This window comes from Esox lucius, chromosome 23 (genome assembly GCF_011004845.1).
Source record: "Esox lucius isolate fEsoLuc1 chromosome 23, fEsoLuc1.pri, whole genome shotgun sequence".
Taxonomy (NCBI): Eukaryota; Metazoa; Chordata; class Actinopteri; order Esociformes; family Esocidae; genus Esox; species Esox lucius.
This window is the reverse complement of record NC_047591.1, coordinates 19413894-19437037: the sequence shown is the minus strand read 5'-3', so window position 1 is coordinate 19437037 and position 23144 is coordinate 19413894. Positions and strand designations below refer to the sequence as shown.

The 23144-nt window shown below is 42.8% G+C and overlaps 1 protein-coding gene across 8 annotated transcripts in view; it reads left to right on the top strand.

Moving 5' to 3' along the window:
- Positions 1-23144, top strand: part of syndig1l (synapse differentiation inducing 1-like) — a 211167-nt gene that overhangs the window by 96829 nt on the left and 91194 nt on the right. For 2 of the 8 annotated variants that reach the window (XM_034289958.1, XM_034289959.1), the window contains exon 2: positions 4391-4552. The exons of the other annotated variants lie outside the window; for them this stretch is intronic. The gene's annotated coding sequence lies outside the window, so the exon portion shown is untranslated. The remainder of the gene's footprint in view (positions 1-4390; positions 4553-23144) is intronic. 8 annotated transcript variants of the gene reach the window in all.

The window sequence follows — 23144 nt, the reverse complement described above, 5'->3', positions numbered from 1 at the left end:
GATCCCTGGAGTAGAGAAAATCGTTTTTCTCCTGAGCAGTTTAGTGTCCTTTTCTGAAATCTCTATTTTGCTTCTGGAAATGTTTCCATACATGTAAAAGCTGGCACCAACCAGATAAAAGATATACCAACCCACCAGATGAGCTGTGTCTGGTTTATCGATACCCCAATGTTCTTCAGAGATTTTGCCTCCGAAAAGACCTGGTTTGAATGACCAATTTAGCTCTGTGTCAACAACCATATGTGACTAAAGTGTCCGAAACACAATCAGACATTTGCTGCATTAACAATAGCAGTTACAACTATAGCACGCTCACACACACACACACACATACTTTGGTTTGATTTTCTAGGTACCATGCAGAGAAATCTCTGCCAAGCTACACACCTGCAAATGACTTGGCACTCCATGTCTCATTTTAAGCTCTTCTAGTCTTACCTCACCTGTCATTCTCCCTGAGCCCCACTCTTCTGACAGCTGTGTGTGTGTTCTCTCCTGTAGATGGGTGACATTTACAAGACAAGCTTTCACGCAGTCTGATGCCAAACGTCAACCCTGTTGCGTGTTATAATTACTGCCTTTGGAAGATTGGCTTTTAATTGTGCTTTTACAGTAAAGTGACAAAACTATCAACACCTGGGGAGAAGAGAAAGCAAGGGGTGTTATGAAAGACAGAGAGAGAAAGATGAAAATGAGAGGAAGTTACAATACACAGATGGAGAGGAATAGAGATGGAGAGACAGAATAGCAAAGACAAAGTTTGAGGAGAAAAGAGAGGAAACGAGTGGGAGAACATTCTCTGCAGTGACGTCAGAATCTAGCTTACTGTTCAGGCACTCCAAATTACTTAAAAACCACAAAGGGGTGTTCTCAGCCTTGTCTTTGACCAGAAAGCAGAGAAAACAATGTTTGTACGTGAATTGATTAAGGGACAAAATATGCCAAATTTTAAAGAGCTCTTTGACAATTGATTGTGAAGAGGGAACAGTAGGAGAACTAGATCAGTGATTCCCAACCAGGTGTTCTAGAACACCCGAGGGTACTTTAGAAGACTCATGAGAAAATCAGCATACTGGTCAAATACAGTGCAGGAGTAAGATCAGTAGGTGGCCGGTGACTGAAAAGGATTTTGGACCACTGAATTGGCTCCTACTTAAAAAAAATTTAAATATGTTTTTTCCTGCACAAAGCTGAATAATAGCAGCACTTGTTTTCGTCCTCCAGCTCAATCATGCCATTTCAACGACCACAGTCTGACATTATCTTATGTCCCTCAGAATGCTTTTTTTGCCTAATCCATACACATTTTAACAATGTATATGTTAAGAAAGTACGACTTGATAATTGTAATATATTGCCTCCTGAGGTATTTAAAAAGCACATATTCAATAGACCAAGTAAAGACAAAGCCAATATCGTATTCATTTAAAAAAATTCCAACTTAATCAGTGTTTCCAGTATATATAAATTTTACCCATGGCACTACATGCGTTTTATAGTAATTGCTTTTCAAATTGGAAAACTCACATTACGTTTTACTATTATTGTCATGTCTTTTGTTAATTGATAATCGCCACCTTTGGATAGACCTGCTGTGTTTGGTGTGCAACTGGTTTATGTACCACAGAGTGAGTTAGGGAGAAGCGTGTTGAAGCTGCATCACATACTGTGAATCGTGCCAGACCATTATTCCAGGAAATGATCCTCCGTGAATGGAATGGCTCTCTTCCAGTTCCTAGATGTTTCTAAATACCTACACCTGTAGTGGAGTGTATTTTAAAGCCACAGGGCATTGTGTGAAATGGAAAAAATATATATATTTTCGCATTTGCTGAGGAGAGAGTGGGTTGACCACGGTGACTGAGTCATACTGAGTCGTGTGAGGCTGACGGCCAGCGATTGGCCACCGTCAACGGGATCCTGGGTCAAACAGGCATAAGTGCCTTGCGCTGGGCATGTTGAACCAGCAACCGTTTGATTACTGGCCTAACGCTTACCTTGCCTGATGTCCCTCGGTCTACCCTGAGTGAGTAGAGTGTGTGTGTGTGTGTGCATGCATTTAGTATTTTTGGAGTTCAGAATGTGTAATATTTCAAACAGTGTCACTCCGCCAGTTTCATTTGGCTAAAGATTAGTCTCACCTCAGTCCTACTGCAGCACTGTCCACGGCTGTGCGGCCTCCAGATGTTGGGCTGACCTTGCCAAATTACACATGATTACATGCCCTATTAATTCGTAACTGAAAGATAGTTTACGGCTACACCAAATAACAGAAGTTTTTCTTTTTTTCTTGGGGCCATGTGATAGATAACTATTCCTTACCTGTGTGTGAAAGGTTTCTCAAGGTTACAGGTGTACCGTAGTGCTTTTGTATTGTCTCCTAAACATCGTAGGGGGATCAGTGAAGTAACTCCATACAAACAGCCTCAGCCCCCAGGCTTGAGTCGATGCCGTACAGAGTCTGATAACAGTGTGTGGCGATTTGGAAATGACTACTGAGTTACAGGATTCTCAGTGAATCACATGACTGAAGTCTGGATCTAAATCAAAACGGGAGATGGGGAGTTATCTTGCCTGCGGCTGCCTGCGGCAGTATTAGCCTACAGTACATCTTCTTTCACACTGGCCACATTATTAAACACACAAAAAAATCTGCTTCTGTGCTGTTTGAAAACATATTTCCTTCTGTTAAAATAACTCTTCCCAATGCCCCACGTCACACACACTTGTTTACTTTCGCTCTTGTCTGACCAACTTAAAAATCCTGGAAAAACATATTTCTTAGTGAGTTAGGTTGTGCAGTGATTACCTACACTACTACATGTTTGTTTCATCAAGTATAACAGAATTTGAGTGTGTGGAATCTTAGCAACCAGGAAATGACAAATTACACCTGCAACTTTTTGCCATTGTTGGGTGATGCGCCTGAGGTGCATTTTCAGATATTAGGATACAAAAATTCTATATATTGAAACTTGGCTAAACTGGCCATTAATTTTTAGGAATTGTTTTAAGACATTTATACTGTACCATGGATTATTTCTCATTTTGTTTTTAAGTGTTATGACCTTAATTGGTTTAAAGAAATTATGTTTCTTTCAGGTTTCCTTTTCACAGCTTTTTCTCTTTTTCTCTTTTTCTCTTTTTCACAGCTTCATTGGTTAACACACTTGGTTAACACACAGATGTGTATGAGAGAATGTGAAATTCGTCCCATCTCGGGGCATGACTGTAGACTACAGGTCATCTGATGGATGGGTTGTTCCATCTCTCTTCGACCGTGTTATGATGCACTGTTTGGAAGTCCTAGACCACACGGGTCAAACCGGTTCTATAGACAGCTGAGTGTCCGCAGGTTTTTGCTCTTACCTTGTACTCGATTGATTAATTAGGTCACCAATTCGTTTGGATCTACCCTCACCTGGATGTCTTGGTCATCGTTAGTTAGAACTAATTCCCTCCATGGAATCGAATCCTGTGTGTGGTTGTGTATGTGTGTGTGTGTACGTGCATGGGAGAAAGCAAGCGTGATTGTGCTTGGATGTGTATTTGTCACCACTACCCTCTGCCCCCCCCCCCCAAGAGCCTGCAGCTCCATGACTGGTCAGGTAGCCAGTTGACCAACAGGAAGTACCCTACATGAAATTGCCATAAATGGCATTTGGTTTCCGTGCGTTAGCGCCGCATTACTTGCCTATCCTCCAACCTTACAGGGTCCACCCGGCATACAGTACAGAACCGGCCAAATTACTCGGACATCTGGGTGTCCTCCAACCATTCCGGATTTCCGGAACGATGCCCTGTTGTTTTTACTGTTGGTGTAAATGGTGGGCTCTGTACTCTCACCTGTCAGGTGCAGCTGGTTGAACTCAGGGGCAGGGCAAGGCATTGATAGCCTTGTGGCTGTGTTCCCTCACATGTTTTCTATTGCTGTGTGATTGCTGGCGATGCCACAGGAGAACAAGAGTGTTGTGTCTTGTGGGAAGCTGACTGTGTGTTGATCATCCTCCACAGTGCTTTCTAGGGATTTCAATAGGCCTGTACTGATTACCAATGGTTGGTTTGAAATCTTGTGGCTGTTTTGCTATTGTTGGGCACTTTAAAAAGACTGAACATTTATTGTGATTGAAATGCACCGCTGTTAATCTTTTGAACGATGAATAAAACACGTCGTCTATATCAGTTCCCTGTGTGATGAACGGTCCCCGTGCTCCGCCTTGACTAACAATATGTTTTTGTGGCGTCAGATTTCAGTTTGTGTTCAGTTTGTGTTCAGTGTCCCCGTTAGAAAATGTGGCATTGTCCTATCTTTTGGCATGTATGCCACATTAAGACAGGACATTGAACTGTCAAAAAACAGTCATGATGTTTTTATGTGTCTGTCAAACAGGTCACCTGAAGTACGCCATCTGGGCACATCCGCTGCAAAAAAAACATCCCCCACCCGACTGAGGAAAACACACACACAGCCGTCCATCGTTACCCTGAGCGACAACAGTGAACCTAATCAAGCCGAACTTCAGCTGTCCACAGATCAGCCCACCTTCGCCAGGTATTTCAGCATGCTATTGTTTCTTTTTGCAACAGACCCAACCAGTGGCGCTGTTCGGGCCTGGGCGTCTGTTGCCTTCTGCGTCGTGTCATCCGATTCCAACAATAGATTTGTTCATTATTTTCGGGGTCAGGTGACTTAGCATGACTGTTCTGCAAGCTGACATTAATGCAGCTGGGATGGCGTTAAGAAACATGCGCAAGGAGACCCAACACGTGGTTTTGTTGCAGCACCTCCGCTCCACTGACTGTGGGTCCCCCAGGTCACGCTACAGGCCACAGCTGCAGCCCGATATTTTCATTTGACAGCCGTTGCTGGATATTAGCCAGCGACGGATCTTATGTCTCTGTTTCTTTTCTGTAGTCTGCACTGTCCTTTGTTTTCAGTGACACGAATGCTGAGAATTTCTAACAAGAACCGTAAATATCATCTCGAGCTTAAATGCATGGGTGGATTGTGTCCATTGTATTTTCATATTTCAGATCGGGGACGTAATGCCCATTGTATTCGCCCATCTAACCTCTGACCCCAACTGACACCACGTGCAGTAGGACGTTGTTCCGTACACACTTGTCCAATGCCTCCGCGACATTATTTTAGCAACCCAATTTACCGTCATTCCTTAACAGAATCCATTTGTTTTACATTCACTCTTTCTGTTATCAATAAATGTGACTTTTGGCATGTGTACATGCTGTCTGTTGCTTAATTTCATCCAGTGCATTCGGCACATTAACATAAACACTGCATTCGGCACTGTAAGAGAACACAGTGTGCTGATTCCAACTGTCCCAGTGACTCTATTTGCAAACAATTAGTTATTTTTAAACATTTTGAGTCACACTCGTTTCTGCATAGTGACTCATCCATTTTTTAGTTTGTCCTGCTGGCTGCAATTAATTCCACAGAATTAATGAAAATATTATTATATATGCATTTCTCTGACAGTAGCACAGCATCTGTCCATTAGGAATCAAAGGCATTGGGAAACATACGGGTGGCATATGGTGCCACGAGGAATCCAATAACGTGATTATTGAATGTTATTTGTCGAACCTCAACAGGCTGAACAACCAGTCTCAACTGAACACTTGAAGTGGAAAATGAATGGTATGGGACTGCTGCTTTTCTCAGGCAATCTCATGCTAATCCCCAGAGCAGCCAGCTAGTAGAAATATATCATTTAAACATGAAAGAAAACTGAGGTGTTTGTTTGATTTGGAAGCTTTTGTTTGCATATTTTTCACTGTATTTTTTGTAACACTGCATTTTCGAACAAATAGCAGACATTCAATTACCATTCTTTTGGAGTTGGGTTAAAAAGCACACATTGCATTTCTGTCAGACCGTGTGTGCTGTTGATGACAAAAATAATGTAATCTTAATAGACTGGGCAAACCCATAAAGAACCACACCATTGGCCGTGATACCCAAAACACTCACCAACAACACAAACAGCAGGTCCTTTGAATTCAGAATGTGAGCGTGCAAATCCTGGTTGGATCCCGTGCCAGGTATCTACAGCTCGCGTTTCCCGCTTCCCACATTGCACCATGTCTTCGGGGAGCCTGGGGCAAACGTAGTGCGTTAACTCGAAATAGGAAGCCTCCTGGGACACAGGCAGACAGCAGCGGTGTCCTGATGTGGTCCCCTGCCAGCCGGCCCCAGCCGTTCGGTGAATGAATCGCCACCCGAACTCCTCGCGCTGCCCGGCAGCCCGAACGGCTCGCGGACGGCCGTCTCTGCCTAGTCTGCCCGACTCTGCCAAATTACCTATCTGCTCACACAGACGTGGGACATGAAACGCGCAGGCTTCTTCTGTGTGTGAGCGTTTCATAGCCAGTTGTGTAATGCAGCCAGAAGCCTAATTTAGACGAACAAGTGGAAACGGACGCATCTGCTGTTGTGCCAAACGCGTGTTTGTATTTTTTCCCTCCCGATGGACAGGGACGTGTGTGTGTGTGTGACCAACAAACCTTATAGAAGACAGATGGTGGACATTGGGGCATAAGAACAGACATGCTCATCCAAAAATATCACTGGGAGGACTGCTTGAAAAGGAGTGGAAGTTGCTATGGGAACCAGAAGAAGGGGTTCACTTCCTGTCTCTACCGATAGGGGTGTCTTGAGGGGCAAAGGTCACCTCGATATAACGCTCTAATAAGCACTTTGGTGAGATATTGTAGTGTAAAATGTTTATATAATATGTAGTCAGAAACTCTGTCAGAACAGAAGCAACTCAATAAATTACTGAGATGGTTATAATTAGCAATGCTGCTTGGCTCTAGAAAAATTCATTGTTATATAATAGTTAAATGACTGAGTTAAAAAGTGAGTTGTGAGGTTGATTTCCCTGATCTCAACTGGTCCTAGCCCCCAAAAAGTTGGCATTTGGGCATAAAAGTTCTAAGACTGCATAAAACAGTTCTATGTTAGTCCTGTTTTAGTCAGAGAGATGCTCTTGTTACGACTGTCAGAGAACCCGCAGGCCCTGTAGTTTAAGGTTTTGCTTATCAATTGTTATCAGCCTTCATGCTCTCTGTATGAAAGCCGGTGTGACTATTTCACAAACCCAGGTAGATGACTTCTTCCAAACATAGTGTACATTCCTGTAAATTGTTTAAACATTCAATTGTTCTTACACCACATTTCTCTCATTCTGTGGTTTTCCACAATATTTCTGCCCACTGTGGTCTTGGTAGAATTCTGGGAAATGATTTACTGTGTTTCCCTGTTTGGAGATATAAATCCACCTAGAATCGCTACTAGATTGCAACCACCATTGTTACACCCATTAAGCCCCCCTGCCTCTGTTGGTTGTACCCCAAGGCAACTGCGTTGCTCTGATTCAGAGCATATTGATTATTTCTGCTGATAGGCCAGGCAATCTTAATATACACATACAATTACAGATTTCACACACTTCAGCCTGGTTCTTCGGATATGTAGCTGTTCTATCCAATGATAAGTCTACATGAACAAGCCTAAAACATTTAGATAACATTTACGTGTTTTACTGTTTTTTTCGGCTAGCTTAGCAGTTATCCTGTTATCTCTGTAACCGGCAATTTTAAAAGGAAATGCACAGAGACAGCTGAACAAATAAATAATTAATGAACAAAGCCTGTTAAGACTTATCATGTCTGACTCCAAGAAGATAAAAGCAGGAATGGGATATATGCAAGCAAGCAATATTAACCAATGTTTCGCCTGCCAGATTTGGTCTGAGTTGTCTATCAAAGGCGAATCTTGAATTAACATTGTAAAATAAATTATCACGTTAAACACTACATAGGCTCACATTATAAGATAGCACAGACATGTAACGGAACATTATTCCAGGGTTTATCAGAGAGAGGGAGAGAAAATATTGCCAGAAGAACCCATGTCCTAAAGCTATTGGGTGGGGATAGATAAACAGTGCATCTCACCAGAAAAGGCAGGAACCAGAAAAGAGAAAGAAAACAGTTATGCATGGTAAATTATCCTTTATTTGCCATCGGAGTTCTTGGCTTGCATTACTATTAAGTTAACTTTCAATAACTTGACCTGGTGAGCACAAAAAAATATATTATTTTCTACCTGGAAATTAATTGCACTCACCCGGTGTCCCAGTTCTGAATCCATCCCTGATAAGTTGGACAGGATGAAATCCTGAAGTGTTGCAACTCCTTGAGCAACTCCTCGACTGGAGATACTTACCCTTGAGATCTAGGAATTGACGAAAACAGTTCCTCGGCTTCTGGAGGTTTCAGAATGGGAGTTTGTATTAAAAGGGTTGTAGAGAACAGCACCGATTCTTAAAACTTGTAAAAAAAAATATTGATATTGACACTTGTTTATTTGAGGCAATCCCCCATTTTACCTCACGAAGCTCCTATTATTCTACAATGTGAAAAATAGTAAACCTAAACAAATACCCTTGAATGTGGTAGTAATATGGTAATAGTGGTATAGCGTACAGCAATGCACACATATTCCGACAAACAATACCGAATAATCAGTTGACTGAATGAAGAGTTAAAAGAAATGACTACATCTTCTGCTAGATGTGGTTAGATTCCCCCAAAGTGCTGTTTTATTTGAGAGTAAAAATAAATAAATAAATAAGAACCAATTAAGACCCAGTTATGGTTGAGGCTTTGCAATTTAAGCTAAGCAGAGTTTGGCACTATCAATCAGTGAGTGGATTAAGTTTATTTTTCATTAGCATTTTATAGACAAATGAAGAACGAGGTGTGGTTACCTAGACCAGCGCACCATGGGCTTGCACAGATAATTTTAATTTAACCTGCTAGAAAGCCACATTGAAATAGGTTTTGTTGGAATAAAAAAATTATTGGATCTGAAATGATATTAGGTTCTGGATCAATTTCAACTGGTTTGCCAATACTTATGGCTATGTGTATACACTATGCCATATTTCAAAGAAAGATTTAGTCCTTTAAAGATTAACACACTTTCTATAAATTTCACACACTACACATTATTAACCCTTATAATACCCTATATTCCATGTTCTATTTCTGAAACCTAGTCAGCCTAACGTGTGATATAACTCCATGTTAACTTCCTCGGGTCCTTGCAGGTGGATAGCAAGGTCTGTCTAGGTTGACGTCAGTATATACAGACATACAGTAGCCAGTAACTGTCCATTTAGTTTTCCCTCCTCTCACGCTCTCCCCATCCCTCCATCGGTTTTCCCTCCTCTCACGCTCTCCCCATCCCTCTTTCCTCCATCTGCTTTCCCCTTCCATCCATTCTCAGAAAGAGCAGAAGAGTGGTTTGTCGTTGCTAGGAAACAGAACCCCCCCCCCCCCCCCCCCGCCCCCACCCAGTGTACTTTTTGACGAGAGCACAGGTAGCCAGGATGCCATTTGGGACTAACGCAGTGCGTTGATGGAGATCTTCTGTTGAGACTGGGTAGTTTATTGGATTATACAGAAGCTGATTGCAGTACATTAAATGTTGTTGTTATTGTGTTAGCAAGTGCGTTATTAACGTTCCCCATGGTGTACTGTTCATTTTCTTGAAAGCTTCAGTCTGTGATTAATACATATAGGAACTTTGAATTAGTGACACTATATTGTAAATGCCTCAAGAGCTTAGTATACCTGTAGTGTATTTCACATGTATTTTATCTGTTTACTGGGACCAAAACAACTGGTATGGCAGCATACTGTATGTTTATCCCGGAAGGCACTTTTTTGTTATATTCCAAAACCAACACATACTTTCGAAGGGTGTCGGTTTACTGTCAGTGACCTGTGATATCTTGGATCTGAGCCTCATCCACTTTTCCACTGGTAGAAACACAGGTTCACTAATGCTAGGCTAACAATCTCAAAGAGCAAGGCAGGATTATTAATGCTCGGCTGGGTAAGTCACAAGGAACACATACTCAAAGGGACAGTTGACTGCTATTCCAATGAACACTGACTCTAGCCGCTCACAATCTTGCGCGCCACCATTCTGTACGAAGCAATACGGAACTGACGACAAACAATTTCATCCTCCAGAATGTGTTACAGCGAACAGTATGGCAAAACAAACACTATGCTGATAGAGGGTAAACCAGTTGTCTTGGAAAAATTGTGTGGAAGGTGTTGTTACTGCCAATATATTTTCTCTGATGAGGGTGACCTGAGTGAGGCTGGCGCTGTTTGGAAGCCTCTCGTTAGTCACTGTGGGTTTCCCCAGTGTTGGTCATCATGTCCCGGTGTCTTATCACCTGGGCTGTTATGCGCAACATCTTTGTGTGAGAGATACGGCTGCATAATGTTCATGGATAATACTGGAAATCAGGACAAACTGTCAAATAAACATTTAGTGGAAAGGAAAGTCTGTTCAGCAGATGTATCACAGCTCTGCCAAAATGGAAAAGGCAATTACTTAAAAAAAAAAATATATATATATATATATATATTTGTGCCTGTCACCAATTACAAACCATAAAATGGGGCAAACTCAGCTGCCTTTTATGCTCTTTTGTAGCCCCAAGTTGACCACCACAGGCTAGGTTTGAGCATTCCCAGACAGTCCACCTTTTTTTTAAAGGATTCTTTACGGTTCCAGTTTGGTCTCCATGTCGTTGGGAGATCCTTCTGGCCCTGTGTGGCTTAGAGTGAATGGAGGCTAACCCACTGCTGATGGGAGCAGCCACAGAAGGAGAAGGAGATGATGAAAAAGAAAAGGGAAGAATGAAAAACTTTGTTGTAGCTATGGAAACCTAGACAGACTTCTAATAATATCCCAAAAGCAACTGCAAAGTTTGTGTGTGTGTGTGTGTGCGTGCGTGGAGGGGTATGACACAGCTTGGTAGTGGTCAGAGAGGATTCAGAACAACTCCACAGTTGCAATGGCAGAAATTGAGAGGATTAGAAGGTGAGGTCAAATTGGTTATAGCTGTTTCCACCCACAGGTTCCTCATCTACTTTACAAAACACACCACTGCTTAATAACAATATTCTGCTGACGGCAGTAATGGACACCATCGTTAAGCTAAAGACATGGGAACATATTCTCTCTAAACACTCTAAATGTTGTAGGAGAATCGTTGCTGTGAAGGTCATAGCTTCTATTCTTTCATCACATGCTAAAAAGCTCAGTTTTTCTCATTCTCTTGTTTGTGTTGTCTTATTTATTTAGTGAGTTTTTCAGTATTTACAGCTTTTCACTACACCTGCTTTTAAATATGCCGAACTTTGTGACTGCTAACCTTGACAATGTATCTCAGAACAAAACATTCTTTGAAGTAAAATTTACTGATAATTGTCTAAAGAACCCTCAACACTCACACAGTTCACCAGTTTATTGTGTTGCTTCATGGTTATTTTCATTCAGATTGAATCACCTGACAGAGTTAATTGTTCTCCACTTCTTTCTCGTTCTCCCTCCTGCCTACCTAGAAAAGTCTCATTCTTTTTTCAGCATCTGCGAGCCGCAGACACACAATTATATCGACAATGATGATTATTATTTTTATTATTAATTTTATTACCATCGGCATCTTACTAATAATAATCAGCCCTGTCATGATCACAATCGTCATGGTAATCATTGTAATGATCGTCATGACAATAAGCCTATATTGTTCCTCTGCGTCGTTAATGACCGGGCTCAGAAGGTCCAGGGCATTCTTGCTATCCTTCAAAGCGTCCTCCAATCAACTCTCAGATTAGCTAACAGGATGCCTGTCCTCACCTCACAGACCCCGGTGACCAGAAATACAAACGTGTCGCCTCCGGGGGAAACTGAAAGTGTGGAGCGTGTCCAGTTCCAGAAAGATCCGGACTCAAGTCAGAACACGCACGCACGCACGCACACACACAGCTCGGCGGCGGTCAGAGTGTAACGAGATCCTACTCCTCCTCAGGTGGGAGCAGAGATATGGAGAAGATGAGGTCAAACTTGTTATACAGCCACGGGATGTTTGTGTACTCTGCAACCGACAGACACCTCCAAATACGGGCTGCTTCGGCGCTGCTCTGGGAAAGGGGGTTAAGGTGATGATATGAGACGAGTGTCCTCGGACCTGAGGGGTTTAGACTGGCGTCAGCTCCATAAGCACATGCATGTCTGTGGCATTATAGGCTGGCATTCGTTCAAACCTGCCATAGCAAGCAGTTAACGCAGTATTGTTATTTACAACATTATTTTCTATGCAGTTTGGCTTCTATATAACTGAAAGCATACCTGTTGGGGCTGGGGGGGTGTCTCTACCGAGATAGTAGATATACCTTTTTATAACAGTCTGAGAGGCCAGTCTGAGACATCAGGCTGAGACTCTGGGTGTACATTCTATCATTGGAAGAAGAAAAAACATCAGTGTAGTGTAATGAGAAAGGTCTGTTGAGGAAGAGTGGAAGTGCATTCGACGAAGAGGCGCGTCTGGCCTCGCCAAGTCTCCAACACACCCTTGGTGATGTTGATCAGGGGTTCCGCACAACATTTGCTTCTCTAAAGATCTGGAACACTCAGGTGTGGGCCATCAGCCCTCCCACCCCTGAGCTGAGGTGGAGAGGTCAGCTCAGGGTTAACTGAAATGCATGAAGAGGTCAGCTCAGGGCTAACTGAAATGCATGGAGAGGTCAGCTCAGGGCTAACTGAAATGCATGAAGAGGTCAGCTCAGGGCTAACTGAAATGCATGGAGAGGTCAGCTCAGGGCTAACTGAAATGCATGGAGAGGTCAGCTCAGGGCTAACTGAAATGCATGGAGAGGTCAGCTCAGGGCTAACTGAAATGCATGGAGAGGTCAGCTCAGGGCTAACTGAAATGCATGGAGAGGTCAGCTCAGGGTTAACTGAAATGCATGGAGAGGTCAGCTCAGGGCTAACTGAAATGCATGGAGAGGTCAGCTCAGGGTTAACTGAAATGCATGGAGAGGTCAGCTCAGGGCTTGTGACGAGTGGTGTTGCTAACCTTTACTAAGGACCTCCAACATATGGTCATTTACAAAAAACATTTATTTACTAACAATATGGAGTCAGATTATATATTTATATTTATTCATCGCTAAGGATACGTTCCCTTGCACTCATTTCCCTAGCCGTCCCCGCTGTGGTAATCCTCTCACTACATCAGTTAATGTGCAAATACTGTGAATTGGGTTTGAATTAAACCTTAAGTCTAGCATTTAAATCTAGTGGCCATCAACCTGCCACAAACAGAAAATCTATTTCATGGATGACAGAGAAATGTTTTCTCTTTTCAACAGTTTTGCTGAGGGTGTATGCTTGTTTCTGCACCAAAACAATGCAGTTGGTAGAATGAAGTAACACTAACATAAACAAAACCTAAACCGTTTAAAAATGCCCCCCTGAGTACAATTAAAACTCTGAAATACAATCACATTGACAATTGGAATGGGAGTTAACGTGTGCTTACCAACCCATGGTAGCACTCTGGAAAATGTTGACACCTACTAGACAGGAAATGCACGCATGAAATATGACCCGTGTTCACACGGAACATGTGTGTTAAGGATCTACATGTGTGTGGATGGACTTAATGTGTACTGTATGTGCCATTACACATGTTGATTCCTGGGACTGTTTAAGTGCTATCAGCAGAAGCAATAACACATTGCATGGTTGATACTCGTCTCAGGTTATCTCCTGGCCAAGTCGAGCACTGGTCATTTCCAACAGCCTCAGTTTTCCCTGCCATCTGTGAAAGCTGCTGTTCCCCTTCATCTGTATTTCACACCCTGGTAGGCTCGCATATTATCATTTTTCAGTGAGTTCTGTGAAGGCATTGCATTGTCAGAGCTCAGACAATGGCGTTTAGGACTCCATGACATACTAAATTAAATATACTAAATTCATACATATGTCACCGTATTTCTTTTAGACAGGGACCCTAATGTCCGGATTCAGAAGGTTAATTTACTTAACTAAAAGCGTCTGGGGTTCCTTGAGTTAACAGCCGTTCTGATGGTCCTTGAAATCTTCCTCTAGTCAACTCTTAAACTGATTAACTTGCCAGGCCATAACTACTACCAATGAGGAGACGGAGGTCATGTCCTTATTACGTTCCATGTATTTTTACCAGAGCTAAGACGATTCGGAGGGCAAACATTTTGTAGAATTCACGTTCACTACCACTTCCTTGCTTAACACCTTTACCATTGTGATGACTTGTGTGTTGTGAAGTGAAGCCAGTCAGACAGGCAGTGATCTTTGTTTCATAAAGTCTTTTAGCAAAGGTATTTTTGCTAAGCAAAGGCGTTTGTTCACAGGTCCTTTGACAGTATTGCTTGGGGTGTCAAAGAGCTGTAGTTGCAGTGCGGGAGTAGTTGTGTCAAGTTAGTAAAAGACTGTTGATAAGGAAGCATGTATGGGAACAAGCATGGTACAAGCATGGTACGCAGCTAGAGAAATTGCTGATTTGTTTTCCTATTTGACAGTAACTGTTGTGTAACCAACTCAATGTCATTCATTTCTGGATATCATCTAGACTGGTGATATTTTTCTGTATTGTCTGCACTATAACTGACTTGGCCGGCTGGTTTGCTAACAAAGGTAGCTGATGCTTTGAACCCAATTGGCTTCTTTGAAAACATCCTTGTCGTTTCCTATCCTGATATCAAAGTGATTTGGACCCTGGCTAATGTTTTAGCTACACCAACCTGGCCACGGTAGAGTTGTCAGTGGTGATAATTATCTAGCTAGATTTTGGTGTAGTTATGTTAAATTCAGCCTCAATCAGTGATATTTTGACTGTTGACTGTATTGCGGTGAAGTACAAGGTTAGAATATTTAGTAAAATACTTTTTTATAAATCAATACAGTGACCCTGAGTTTCTTTTTGTTGACTGACACAGAGGAAAATAGGAAAATACAGCAAAACAAAGCTAAACTCTGGAAAGGCAAAAGATAAAGGAGGGACATAAAAGAAAGAGAGGGGTGAGGGGATAGAGGAGGGAGAGAGAGACACAGTGGTGTGATGGAGGCGAAAGAAATAGCAGATAGTGGCAAGAGACACTTATAAATGTATTTATATTTATAAGGGAGAGACACTTATAAATGTATTTATATTTATAAGGAAGAGACACTTTTATAAATGTAGCCTAGTCATTTCGGACATTCTCATGCTTTCCTAAGTCATTGTAAACCAAAGGGACCTCTAGGTTTAACCAATACAATGATCTTGGTTAAACCTAGAGGGTGGGAATTTCTTCTGTATGAATGTGGGTGACCACTGATTCTACATAAGAGGCTAGATAGTGTGGATTGTGTGTTCCCAGCATTAAGGCGTTTTACTGCACAGGAATGTATTGCATATACATGCTCTTTCGGACACATTTGAAATTGTAAAGGTTTTACATCTCAGATAGACAGTGACATTTTTATCTAATTTGAAGAAAAGAGAGTATAGCCTATCTATTTGACTTGCCCATAGTTGAAATACAAATTGACAGTCTATTGCTGTGTGTCTGTTTATTGTGATTAACTTTTCCATTCTGTTTATCTCGGGAGTGTTGCGTATTGATTAAAGTGAGCACAGAGCAAAAGTTGTTGTTCTCGGGGCTTAGATAAAACATAAAGGCTATGAAGCATTATGGATAACGTTTGTCATAAGATCCTGCATTCCACTTACACGCTTTCATACTGATTATAATATTCATGTAGTGTATTTGCGTAATGGAACTCAGAATGTACTTACAGGGGGGTTTGGGCGACGACTCATGACTTGAGTATTTCTGTAGTGGTGGATATGGCCTTGCTAACTGGGATAGATCAGCTGAGGAAGAGGGCTGGCAGGGAGGACAACTTTTACTGATATTGTTGTGGACTTTGTGTGGGGAGCTTTCTGGCCCAGAGCTGCTGAGGTACAGTATATCCCTACCATGTGATTTCAAAAACCATCCTCCAGTCAATGTCTAAAACTGACTTACAGCATGCCTGTCATCACCTCATAGATCTGTGGAGAGAAGCACAGATGTTTTTCTCCGTTCCATAGTCAGACACACACAGCTATGATACGGAATACTCTGGAAAATATGGAGAAGAAGTTTACCATCTTGCCTGGTGGGGATAAAGTAGCATTAGCGCAGACCAGCTACTACAGTGAAACGAGCGGTTTGTAAAAAAGTTATGTACATTTACGCACGAGCATACAACGTGTCAATCTGTTTTGGATGTCTGCGTAAAGTTGGGTGTTTTGAGTGTAGGTCAGGTTTAATAGGGGTTCGGTTTAGGGTAATTGACCCCCCCCCCCCCCCCCCCCCCCCCCCCCCAGTTAAACCTGAAATGTGTTTGTTTGTGTGTGCACTGCGGAACTAAATGTTGATCCAGTCACGCCCCTGGGCCTACGAGGCAGCCATTACAGCCCTTGCTTCACTGCCTGTTAGGGGGGCATGCCGGGATGACGGCGTGATGGTCTGTGTGTCCAGCTGGCTGTCGAGACACTTTTATTTTAGGAGTGGCCGTATTGGAAATACAGTGTGGGCTTTGGTGTCTGTCTGTGACTTGCGGGAATTTGAATCCACGTACAAATTGTATCAAATAAGGGATTCAAATATTACTGAGGTCCTTAGCCTATGGACATGGCCGCTACTTCCCAACACCAATCCGCATTTGTAACTCAGGCTGCATAAGCTTGATATTTGAGGCTGTAATGTATGACAGATCTTCTGCAGAACCTTGCTCTGAACCTAGGTACGACAATGCTATCGACAAAACCTGGCAACTAATGTTGGCTGCCTAGTGAGACCACGGCAACGCCACAAGGCTGTCACGGTTGACTGAATCGGCCACCCGACACCGTAACTCTGACCATAATGTTATGCATTGTTGCGTTTGTTTTCAAGAAGCACAACTAACTTCTAAGGTTGAAAGAGCAACATGTAGCGGGTAGTCCCTAGGGGCGTTGTTAGGCCTGGGCGTCCGGGGCTATAAGCCTAAGCCCTGACTGTGTTGTGATTCCAGCAGCGCCTCTGGCAGTCTCCACCTGGAAGCTCATACTCAAACCAAATATCTCCATTCCAGCAATGTTTTTTTTTTTTCATACTGGACAGTCAATGGATAATCTGTTCTCTTCTCAGTAACTATGAAGATTATTTTTTGCCACAAGAACCTATGTGAAAGGGATAGGAGCCTAGAGCAAAGTATGGCCTAGGGTAGTCCGTTGCCCCAGGGTTTTGCCAGATAGCATGTCTTTGATCCCAGCCTGCTGCTATTTCAGCAAGGCCCTGTGTCTTCCCCACCTTTACCTCTTCTGTCAATGAAGCACAACGTGTTAACCTGATTGCTACTGTAACTGCCTTATGCATCGGCAAGGCAATGCTCCAGGGCTAGCACGGTGTTCCACTGGAAATGAGTGTTCGTCCCGCGTGCCAGAGTGCTTTGTGGCGCTGAGGCCACGATCAAAGCATTACACATCTGTTGCTCACACATCCAGATAATGCATGTGTAAGTCTTGGGTGTTGACTCTATAGGTGTGATCTAGCAGCTACTGAATCTGGCAGGGAAATTCCATTTAATCCGGTTCTATGAAAGTCACATTCAGTGGTTTATCCCGGAACCTGGCATATTGACATTATCTACTATATTACATAATGCAAAGTATTGTTAAAAGGTGCATTTTACAATATTTGAACCATACACCAATTTTGCTAATTGGCTTTGGAACGCGATCTGCTGGATGTGGCGAGGTTGTTATCGTGAACTGGTCAATGCATGAGAGAAATAAAATGTGGTAAAAAAAGGCCCAAATAGAGCCATGACTACGTCTGCGCCACCTCAGGTAACAGCTGTTGCATGTTATTTTTCTATATTATTATAATAACTACAACAGACTAATTGTGTTCCTTGGCAACCCTAAGCCCCTAAGCAACATGGGCCTAGTAGCCCAGCAAGGATATTACAGTTTTTGTTTTTTTTCGTCGCTTTGGTACTCACACAAGTATGTGGTAATGTTTCACTACTCTTCTTAAAAGAAAATTAGCAAGAGATCCCTAGACATTCCTTCCTGATCTCCTTCAGCCCATGGATAAGCCATGTCACATCCTCACTGGTGACCAATGTCAGGTTTGGATTTGTCAGGCAAAAAGGCTTTCCATAAATTTTTTGATTCAAGTTTTATACAATTCTGCATAATTGTAGAAGACGACTTTATTGATCACACTTTATTATGGGAAAGAAATTATGGGAATTATTTCAATTATTGTCAGTTGTGATTGAAGTGTACAGCATGAGTTTTGCCTAATGTGAAAACAGTGAAATGAACTGTAAGATTACTGTACCTGAAGTACTTCAAAGACTCATTTTGTAACTCTTGCCTTACATTGTTTGATCATGGACCTACCGATTGTATCACTGACTGAACTGAGAGAATTGCACTATGTTATGTTTTTATGACTTAACCAATGTACTTGTTACTTTTCACCAAAAACGAAGTGGTTGAATTGTGGTGATATTGTGGTGAAAGTTGTGTAAAAAACCAAAGCAAAGCAAAAATCTTTGGTTTGAATGCTTTATCGCAATACCGCACACATCAGTTTTAGTACTGGGATTACATCTCAACAGAGGTCCACGGTTCACATTTACTAAAGCCTGAAGTAAAACACTGAAGAACTCCATGACCAGCCACTCCGAGGCCGTCTTCAATCCCCTCAGTATACTGACCCTCTCCCTAACCTGACGCTCATTCCCTCCTGTTCACTACTAGCCCCTAGGGTCTTAGTTCCACGAATCATCATCAAAGTATTTTCAGTGTGAGGCAACTTGTGAGATCACTCCATGTTCCTGCCGTGTAACCTGTTTTACTTAATCACATGCCAAGCTCAGCTGCCCTTACAGACATGCTTTATCGCAATAGTACTTCCACTTCCGTAACCATGGTTTAGTGCAAATCATGCAAATGTACCATGGTTTTAACCTTGATAATACCATCCCATACTCTTAAGTTTTATTTTGAGAAATTATTGAACACATTTTTCATGAATTATTGAATTCATGCAGTCACGTACCACAGTATTTTTCTTCCGTGATAATCTGTTGTATTTTTTTTTTTAAGTACCATGGTATTTGTTTGATTGTACCACCATAGTACATTTATGCAAGATCAACTGGAAAATGTTACATTTCCGAGGACAGTTGCGTGTGCTAGACTGCAAAACACGTCTGTAGAGACCCGAGACTGAATGAGAAGTCTGAATTCTGACGAACCCCAAATACAGCGACGCAGCTGAACTGAAGGTGATGCAAATCAGAGACAACATGTAACTCAGAGCAGAAAAGTCACAGATGGGGAGAGAGAGAGAGAGAATGGGGTGTTAGAAAGAGAGCGTTGTTTTGACAGCTCAGGGTGTAGTGGGTAGTGTCTATGGTGGGGGTATGTTGGATGGCATTAACTGCGTTAAGGGGAGGAGGGTAGCGAGGTGGGTTGTATCTCTGGAGACCTGGGGACACGGACACCAAAATAAAAACGTACATATAGTGTGCCGTTCATGCCGCGCCTGGAGACAGAGTTCTGTACCCGACGTCGTGTGTCGCACAGGCCTGCCGGGAGTGCCGTTGACACGCCCTCTCAGAGACGAAAGACCCATCGCGTTTATCGTTCCACGACTCGGCTGCCACATCCATTACTGTCACCTCAGGTGTACGATGGACGCACACTGCCCCGTCTGTTCTGTCTGCCAGTCTGGCTCTGGGTCGGTCTGTCACCCCCTCTGAACTGTCCCTCTGTCTGGCTAAATCTCGGGTATGATACCGCTTGGTGGAGGAGCGCCAACATGGACACGACAGAGTGAAAAAGACAAGATGGGGGGGAAAGCAACGAGGGCGAGCAAGGACAAGACCGGATGCAGGAGGAGGCGTCTGAAGGGCGATAAGGCAATAATCTGAAACGGAGAGATTCACGGAGAGAGAGGAAGAGCGAGTGTGGGAGCAAAGAACAGACGAGGGGGGACAGGAGAGAAGGAGAGTGAGCGAGACAGAAAGATTCGCGGGAGGGAAGCGAAGCAGCTAAATATGTCTACTGACATCATGTTCTCTGGGGAGAGAAATCTGTTCAGAGCGATCAAGTCAACACCGCCAGAAAAGTTCCAGTGCGAGTGCGCTCACACTGCACTGAGCTGAGGAGACACTGCAGAAGAGACAGCTGAACCCACCACCGGGCCACCCAGAAGGGCCGGCCTGCCTTTCATTTGCCTAAATTCAATTTTGAGAATCAGCTTTGTATTATGAGCCATGGAGGGCGCTTGCGGCCATTATTGCAGGATTAGTCTCTGAAAAGCTTCACCGACTGAAACGTTTCTTTCTCCATTGCAGAGGTTTCAGAGAGGATGTTGCTACTGAACGTAGCGTTCAGTCATTTTTTTGTTATATAAATGGTTTCGCCATTGTGCTTCTGCGTATTCGCTGCCCCTGGGACCCAGTAATGTCGTTGCGGTTGTATTGTACTTTAATTTAAGATATGGTGTGTGTGATGTCACAGGGTCATTCTACCCAGGAACAAACTCAAGAAAACACCCAATGTTCTCCCATTCAGCCAAGGACGCTCGTGGTTGAAGCGTTCTTTGAAACTGAAGTGTATGCGGGTCGAGCAAGAGTTTGTTTTTGTTGAGAATACTCCTGCACTGCAGAAAATGCGGAACAGCTTTGTGATTTGCATGAATTCACTGAAGACACACTCATGCATTATCTTAAGGTTATAGTACCAGTAGATATTGCATCCAAGGAGCCTAATTACGAACAGCTTACAATTTAGATTAATTGAATGCTAATTTATTTTATTTTTTGGTCTTGATATTGTAACATTATGGACTGAAATGTTTCAATATCATTTCTGCATGATTTTATTTTTGTGGCAATACTGTTCAAATGAACATTATACCGTATATTGTCTGTTTTGTTTTTTAGTTGCCCAATTGTTTTTCACTTAAATATAGTTGATTACCAGATTGTATTTAAGCAGAAGAGTGGTCTGATGTGATTTATTCTGATCAATATGAAACCAAAGGGAATAGGGATGACACTACCTAGTATCCATTTGTGTCTGTTTATACAATTATACGGTTCTATAATTGCTGTTGTGCGTCATCACCAATGAAACTGCAATACGCTCTCCTGGATGGGGCAGTCATTACCTCAGGAGATAATGCACAACAATTTAGACATTCCCCAAAGAAAAAACACCCAACAAAAACATCAGTTAAAATCTTGTTAATCTAAATTAAACTCTCAGTGTGAAAAGGCTCTAAGACCCGAAAAGCTATTGTTGATAAAAGGCCAGGAATCCGCTTCCAAGGCACAAGTCAAAAAGCCGCCATAATGTCTGCTTGGTGGGTGTCGTCTCAAAGTGCTCCCCCTTGAAGACGTACATGATAAACATCCTCGATTCTGAGCTTTAAGGATGAATTAATAAGGTTTTGCCTATTCCCTGTAGCAAATTTAACGCTTGAGACCCCCTGCACACACACAGTGTGTCGGAGAGGGGAGAAATGTGTGGGTGGAGGGTTAAACAGCTGTGACAACTGTCTCAAGAGACTCATTCTCTCCTTTAACAGTGCTAGTTCACACCTTCTGTCTGTCTGTCGGTCTTCACCTCCAGGCACTGAACGGTCTGAGGTGGCGACAGAGGTTGAGGGAGAGGGGCACAGAGAGAGGTAAGAGAAAACACGAGAGGAGACTACGACAGAGGGGTGGAAAAAGAATATGGAGAGAAGAGGAATGGAGAAAAGGGACAAGAGAGAGCGAGAAAGAGGGAGTTGTTTATTTGTCCTGGCATGGCAATCAATGGGAACTGACATTGATTTATCCAAACTGAGTTGAAGAGGCCGACTCCTCGGGGATTCCATGGCGACAAAATAACAAAACAACAACAACAACACTCCCCAGCCTAAAAGATTATGACCCAGGATGCATTTCACTCCACAGAATCCAATCAATACGTAAAGTAGTTCATTTCTTAGGCAACCCGGTCGCTCACTCAAAATGTGTTACGCCATGTTGCAACTGCAGCTTGGCACTTTTTCTTCTCGTTGTCAATGGAAAAGCTGCTTTTTAAGCGGCTAGTTTGTAAGACGGCGTTGGCTGTTGGAATGTATGAGTGAGGAATAACAAAATAGCGATAACATACACTCACCTAAAGGATTATTAGAAACACCATACTAATACTGACCCCCTTTCACCTTCAGAACTGCCTTAATTCTACGTGGCATTGATTCAACATGGTGCTGAAAGCATTCTTTAGAAATGTTGGCCCATATTGATAGGATAGCATCTTGCAGTTGATGGAGATTTGTGGGATGCACATCCAGGGCACGAAGCTCCCGTTCCACCACATCCCAAAGATGTTCTATTATGTTGAGATCTGGTGACTGTGGGGGCCATTTCAGTACAGTGAACTCATTGTCATGTTCAAGAAACCAATTTGAAATGAATCGAGCTTTGTGACATGGTGCATTATCCTGCTGGAAGTAGCCATCAGAGGATGGGTACATGGTGGTCATAAAGGGATGGACATGGTCAGAAACAATGCTCAGGTAGGCTGTGGCATTTAAACGATGCCCAATTGGCACTAAGGGGCCTAAAATGTGCCAAGAAAACATCCCCCACACCATTACACCACCACCACCAGCCTGCACAGTGGTAACAAGGCATGATGGATCCATGTTCTCATTCTGTTTATGCCAAATTCTGACTCTACCATCTGAATGTCTCAACAGAAATCGAGACTCATCAGACCAGGCAACATTCTTCCAGTCTTCAACTGTCCAATTTTGGTGAGCTTGTGCAAATTGTAGCCTCTTCTTTCCTATTTGTAGTGGAGATGAGTGGTACCCGGTGGGGTCTTCTGCTGTTGTAGCCCATCCGCCTCAAGGTTGTGCGTGTTGTGGCTTCACAAATGCTTTGCTGCATACCTCGGTTGTAACGAGTGGTTATTTCAGTCAAAGTTGCTCTTCTATTAGCTTGAATCAGTCGGCCCATTCTCCTCTGACCTCTAGCATCAACAAGGCATTTTCGCCCACAGGACTGCCGCATACTGGATGTTTTTCCCTTTTCACACCATTCTTTGTAAACCCTAGAAATTATTGTGCGTGAAAATCCCAGTAACTGAGCAGATTGTGAAATACTCAGACCA